This window comes from Felis catus, chromosome C2 (genome assembly GCF_018350175.1).
Source record: "Felis catus isolate Fca126 chromosome C2, F.catus_Fca126_mat1.0, whole genome shotgun sequence".
Lineage (NCBI taxonomy): Eukaryota > Metazoa > Chordata > Mammalia > Carnivora > Felidae > Felis > Felis catus.
In genome coordinates, this window is record NC_058376.1 from 127,928,147 (window position 1) to 127,934,633 (window position 6,487).

Below are 6,487 nucleotides of genomic sequence, written 5' to 3' on the forward strand. Positions count from 1 at the left end.
CCCACTAGCTACCTGGAAGTTCCCAGGGTCAGGAGCAGGGAGGATGGGTTCTGGAGGTGCTGGGGCTGCTCCTCAGAAGCTGCCTATAGGACATTTATTAGCAGTGGGGGGAAGGGCTCTGGCCAAAGCGACAGGCCAGAGACCAGCCGGAGGCCCCTCTCCATCATGCCTTATAGCCTTGGTGAATGACTGGCCTGGTCTTGGACAAAAATGCTCCTACTGGAAGGAGTCCCAAAGGGCTCACACACTGGGACTGTTGGCCAGGGGAATCCTAAGGCTGACTCAGTCCTAGAGCATTGCGAGCTGCAGGATTCTGGGAAAGCAGCAACCCAGGCAAAGCAGATGAAATGGTAAAGTGTCGTTTGACTGAGTGGGGCACTTGCTTCTAAGTGCCCCTCTCTCCAAAGCCAAGCTGCCATCCACCAGCGGTTGGTAGCATGGGCTGAATGAACCTACCATAGGGCATCGTGACCCATCAGTGGCTTGGGACACTCAACCTCCCACAAGTGAGGCCCAGAGCTGGAAGCTTGGGTCTGTCTCCTCTTACTTTACGCCTGTCTGCCTAGCTCTCCTGGCCTCTGGATTTCAGATGGAGATCTACTTTCTGCTTGTCTCTAATTTTGTTTTGTCATCCCTCTTTACCTCCCTTATGGCACTTTTCCTCTCTTTGAACCATTCCTGTTGCTCTTCTAATTAGGTGGGGAAGGAGGTAGAAGGAACAAAGGGAAGGAAGGTGTGCACCTCTCCATACAATCCCCCTAGTTGGACACATGGACTCCTGGTCTGGAGATTTTGAGATGATGGTAAGATCCACTTGGGTTTTTATATTATTTTTCCCCCAAACAACTTAAGTCCTGTTGATTCTCCATTTCTCCTTCCCATTCCCCTCTCCCCATCTCCAACTCCCCTCCAACTGCTTTGGGGGCCCTTCCAGCTCTCCACTGAATCTGTGGCAGCCAAAAGCCTTCTGACCCACCTACCTCTCTCTCCCAGAAAACCTCTGAGCATTTCACTTCCGCACTTCACACCAGCATCAGCATCCCCTGGGAACTGGTTAAAAAGCAAATTTGTAGGACACATCTCAGACCTACCAATTCAGCAACTCTGGGGCAGGGCCCAACAATCTGTGTTTTAACAAGCTCTCCAACTGTTTGTGATACCTGCTGAAGTTGAAAACCACTGACCTACTTAAAAGCTTCAGTGGTTCCCACTGCCAGACCCAGATTCCTTGGCATGGTACCCGGAACCTCTGGGACCGACTCCCTGCCTATCTTCTGAAGCCCGCTTCCTCCTTCCCACCCTCTACAGTCATTCCTGTCCCCAGCACACCTTGCTTCAACTCCTCCCACCTGCCTACGGCTCCCTGGACAGGGGCTGCTGCAGGCCCCTGTGCCCTGTCCCCTCACACTAAGAGACCTTCTCCTCTCCCCTCAGAGCACACTGGCCACTCCTTCTCTGGATGTCCCCTCCAGCCTTGCCTCACCTACAATCCTACTACTTAATAGCAGCCTGTCCCTCTCTCTCTTCCTAGACTATGAGCTCTCTGAGGGCAGAGCCACAAGTTTGCCCTTTTGAATCCCAGCACTTTGTATACACATGGCACCTGATTCCGAAGCCTCAACGACTTAAGCACTGTTCCCTGGGCTGTCACAACTTCCCTGGACACACACTGCCACACGGGGGTGGCTGTTTCACTTCACTCCTGGGTTTGCTATTCCTCCAGAGATGTTGCTGGGCCCCCAGACGATGCAGAGCAAGTTTCCCACAGCTCTTCCAGACCCGTGCTCTTATTAACATGTCTTCTGGGGGTGCCCAGAGTATGTGGAAAGAAGTAGGGAGTTGGAGTCCAAGCACCTGTGTTTGTATCCTGGCTCTACCACTTTCTAGCTCCATGACTCAATGTTTTCACCTGTACAATGGAACTGCACATCTAAGTTCAGATAAGTATATGTCTTAATTTGAGTCCACCCTGAAAGCAGAGGCTTGAGACAAGGACTTGGATGCAGGTCACTTATTTAGAAGGTTATCCCAGAGAGTGGGAGAAAAGATTTGGGGAGAGCAAGTCAGGAAGGAGGGAACACCAACATAACTATTGCTGTAGGTAATCGGGCCTTCATCCTGCCGGAACCTCTGAGAAGCATACGAGAAGCATACAGAATGCCCCCTTAAGGCTGTCCACCCAAAGCACGGGAAGTGGTGCCACTCATCACACCTCCCATCTGCCACTGGTTAAGGACTGACATGGCCATGAACTCCCCACTCCCTCCTCCAGACTATCCTTCTGAGGTGCTCTTATTGGCAGATATGTGGGTTTCTGAAGCTTCAGGGAATGCCTGAGGCAGAGAAGCGGAGAGGAGCAAGGTGCACTTGAGGTGGGACTGAGCTCATGTGGAACTTTCCACCACAGCTGCAGCTAAAATCAGAGGTGGGCCAAGGGAATATGAAATGGGGCCCTAAAAGCATCTGCTCCAGTCTGTGAACACGCACTCCCGTAGAACGCCATGACCACCTTATGGGGGCCCTGTTCCTTTGAACTGAGATTGTTTAGTTGTCCGTGTCTCCACTTGACAGAGATTTGCTTGAGGGCAGGGACTCTGTCTGTCTTGCCCATCACTGTATCCCCAGTGGAGAGAGAGCTCTGCACACAAACATTCTCAAAACCATTTATTTGTTGAATGCCTGGAATGAAAGTACCTCTCACGTAATAGATACCGAAGGCATCAACTGCAACACTACTCAGACTTACTGAATCAAAGGAGAGAATGCACCATCTTCTTACCAAGTTGCAGATAATCACTATCCATTCAAGATGGAGTAACAGAGACCAGGTTTCCCCTCTGACCTGAAACAACTACAAGCCCAGACAACCTATAGGAAACATGGTGCTCAAGACACTGGGCATTGGGCGGCAAAGAAGGATTATCCCTTACAAACGGGAAACAAATGAGGTGAGCCCTGTGACTGCCCCAGTTTAATGCTCATGGAAAGTTTCCAGGCAGCAGTGAGAAGAGGAGATGATGGGGGGGAGGGGGAAGGGGAGGTATAGGATTGAGGGGCACGTTACAAAGGGACATGAGGAAACATTTTAGGGTGATGGATATGTTCACTACTTTGATTATGGAGATGATTTCACAGGTATATACATATGTCAAAACTTATCAAATTGGGGGCGCCTGGGTGGCTCAGTTGGTTAAGCGTCCGACTTCGGCTCAGGTCATGATCTCATGGTTTGTGAGTTCAAGCCCCATGTCAGGCTCTGTGCTGACAGCTCAGAGCCTGGAACCTGCTTTGGATTCTGTGTCTCCCTCTCCCTCTGCCTCTCCCCCACTTGTGCGCTCTCTCTCTCTCTCTCTCTCTCTCTCTCTCTCTCTCTCTCTCTCAAAAATAAATAAAATGTAAAAAAAAACCAAAAACCCTACCAAATTGTTTGCTTTAAACTATGCCACTTTACTGAATGTAATTATACTTCAATAGGCTTTTTTTTTTAATAATTGAGGGGACTGGTATTTCTGTTCAGGTAATGAAGAATAATCTACATTATAAAAACACATGCAGAAACTCATTAAAGAGTGTATAAGTAATCAATATCTTTCTGGTAGGATGCTTATCTCTCTGATTTTTGACAAATGATCTCCGTCCAAAATTTGTATCCAGTTTCCATTGAGGGTTCAGGATTTTGAGAGCAGGCCTAGACAACCAGAAACACATTGATAAGCTCCACATGAGTCTCTCCCCCATCCGCATCTTGAGCCAGTTGCCATAAGAGGGGCACATCCAGCTTACTAGGCCACCTGCCAGCCTATTTTCCTCTAGAGCTTTAACCTTATTCCCCATATTCCACTGCCTCCGCCAGAGAAGCCCTAGGAGGCTCCTTCCCACAGCTTCCCTGCCACATCTGGATCATTACTGCCACCTTCCTGAGCTCTCTGTCATTTGATCCTCTCTGCATCCACCCGTCACCCCGCTCATGAACCACTCAGGTTCCCACTCCAAGGGTGGAACCACTGGTCCCTCCACTGACCACTCAGCCCCTTGCTTCCCCCTGGGCAAGGAGAAGGAGGAGGCCCCTGCAGAGCTGTTTGGGCCCCTAGTAAAATTATTCCTCCCAATTTACCACCTATTTACCTAGCAGAGTAGCTTAAGTTCTTAAAGACACAATTCTTTCCATTTGCTCTTATACCCACCTCCTCCCCAGAATCCAAAGATGTCCCTAGGGAGCTTTGCTGGCACATATTCAAGCTTAGCCTGGTGCTCCCTTCTCTGCAGGACCTGAGGCTAAGTCTGGCCACTGTGCCAAATCCCTTCTGTATTAAGGTGATCTTTTTTCCCCCTCAGGGCCCTGTTATGCTTCTTGACAACCTGGCATCAGTCTGCACAGTACACTCCCTCCTCACGCATACACCCCCTAACACACAGCAAATCTACCATCAAGCTATAGATAATTGAACCTCAATAGAGGACAGGGCTCTGGTTATTTCCCAATGGGATTGTGAGCCCAGTGAAAGTCAACATAGGTGGGTGTTTGAGGCTGGGTGAACATCACACTCCACTGAGGACCCACACAAGCTCATACTAATAGTTCAGGATGGTGGCTCACCTGGGTGGTCAGTCGGTTAAGCATCTGACTCTTGATTTCGGCTCAGGTCATGATCTCATGGTCATGAGTTGGAGTTCTGTAAGGGGCTCCAAGCTGGGCATGGAGCCTTCTTGGGATTCTCTCCCCCTCTGCCTGTCATGCATGCTCTCTCTCTCTCTCTAAAATTAAAAAAAAAAAAAAAAAAAAAAAAGTCAGGATGGCCCACATAAAGCACTGCAAAGAGTACCATGACTTCCAGGCTCTGTCTCCTACTCCAACACCTTCTTGGAGGGAATGGTAGGGGAAAGGGGGGCACTATGGGAGACAAGATTGTTAACTGCAGGGGATTGTGTTAGAACGTCCTAGATCCTGGGGAAGGAGAACTTGTGTTGTGGCTGGAAGTTTGATGGAAGTGTGTCAGAAGGGAGAGTCTGGGAGAATAATGAAAGAAGCAGCCTTTGCCAAGTTCCTATTAAGGCAGATACGCTCAGCTTTCAGGCTTCGTGTCAGGACTGAGTGAAGAAAGACTGGTGGGATGTCATGGCTGTTGCAAACTGTTGCATCCTAGGACATTCCTGACGGGACAAGAAGACTCGGGTCCACTCCAGCGGCTCCATGGTAAGCCCAGTAGTACCAGGTGCTCACAGTGTGGAGAGAATTCTAACCCAAACAGTTCCAGGAGCTCTAACAGCCCCCTTATCTCTGTTCGCACGGCCTGGCCCGAATCCCCGCCCCTCATGTTCCCGCACCAAGATTTCTGCCTCCGGTCCTGGACCCTCCGGCCAGCCCTGTCCATTCTGCCACCAGGGAGAGTTTTCTAAAACAATGGTACCCGCCTGTCGTGCAACGCGCTGCGGAAACACGCGGTGCCGGCCCCATGCTGCTCTTAGTCACATCTCCTGGCATCTCCCACCCACCCAAGCCCATGTACCTACCCCTCGGGACTCGTCACCATCCACTCCACACACCAGACCCTCTCATCCTCTGTGTGTTTCGGGGGACGGAGACGATGGAGTTGCAGGAGAGAGGAAGAATGGCAGATGGAAGGAGGCCCGAGTAAAGGACGGCTGAGGCAGCGAGGACAGAGTGGCAGCCGACTGCTGGTGGGCCGGAAGTGAGAGATGAACGTTGAAGGACATCCTATCCTCGGCCGCCACCATCTGAATTAAGTAGGAAATGGGATCAAAATCCGCGTCCTCTTGGAGCGCGCGTGCGCGCCCGCACGCGCACGCGCACGCGCACTCCTGGGTGCACGCTCCACGGTCACGTGCTCACCGTCCCCGGCTTGTCTCTCTATGGTCCAGTGTGAGCCTCCATGGGCAGAAACGCAGACGTCCTGAGCATTCCTTAATGGGGGCAAGTCTGAGGACCCCCTTGGGGTCTAGGAAGTGCAGCAGAAGGGAGCAAACCATCCCAGAAACATAAAAACACCCGTATTTAGTTTATGATAAAATTTTCATTCCTAAAACCATAGAGGAAATAAAGGGCTATTTAATAACTTGCCCTCAGACAATTAGAAGAACTCCTATCACACACCAAAACATACCCAGATGGGTTTAATGGAAACACAAACCATGATATAACTGGGGAAAAAATAGGTAAATGTCTTTTCTAAAAGTCATTTGGTGGCGAAGACTTTCTAAGCATGGAGCAAAGGCAGAAAGCATAAAGAAAAATGATTACCAGATTTGACTAAGTGAGAATTACAATCCCCATTTTGCAGATAAAGAAGCTAAGGCTAAAAAGGTCAGAGAGCCAGCCATTGTGGATGCTGACAGCCAATATGCACCTGAGACACATTTCCCTACCACATGAAAGTCTTCCAAGGCCATGGATCAGCATCTCAACTCTATGTCCCCTGGGGTCCGGCAGCGGGGAGGGAAGCAGAAGGCACCGTGTGTAGGTGTGTGA

At 50.2% G+C, this 6,487-nt stretch overlaps 1 long non-coding RNA gene across 1 annotated transcript; it reads right to left on the reverse strand.

Moving 5' to 3' along the window:
• Positions 1-3,350: 3,350 nt before the first annotated feature.
• Positions 3,351-6,177, reverse strand: LOC123379819. Its single transcript, XR_006584688.1, has 3 exons — positions 5,512-6,177; positions 4,598-4,755; positions 3,351-3,688 (listed from the first exon to the last, which is right to left on the reverse strand). It is a non-coding gene; the product is annotated as an uncharacterized LOC123379819 (long non-coding RNA).
• Positions 6,178-6,487: the final 310 nt, after the last annotated feature.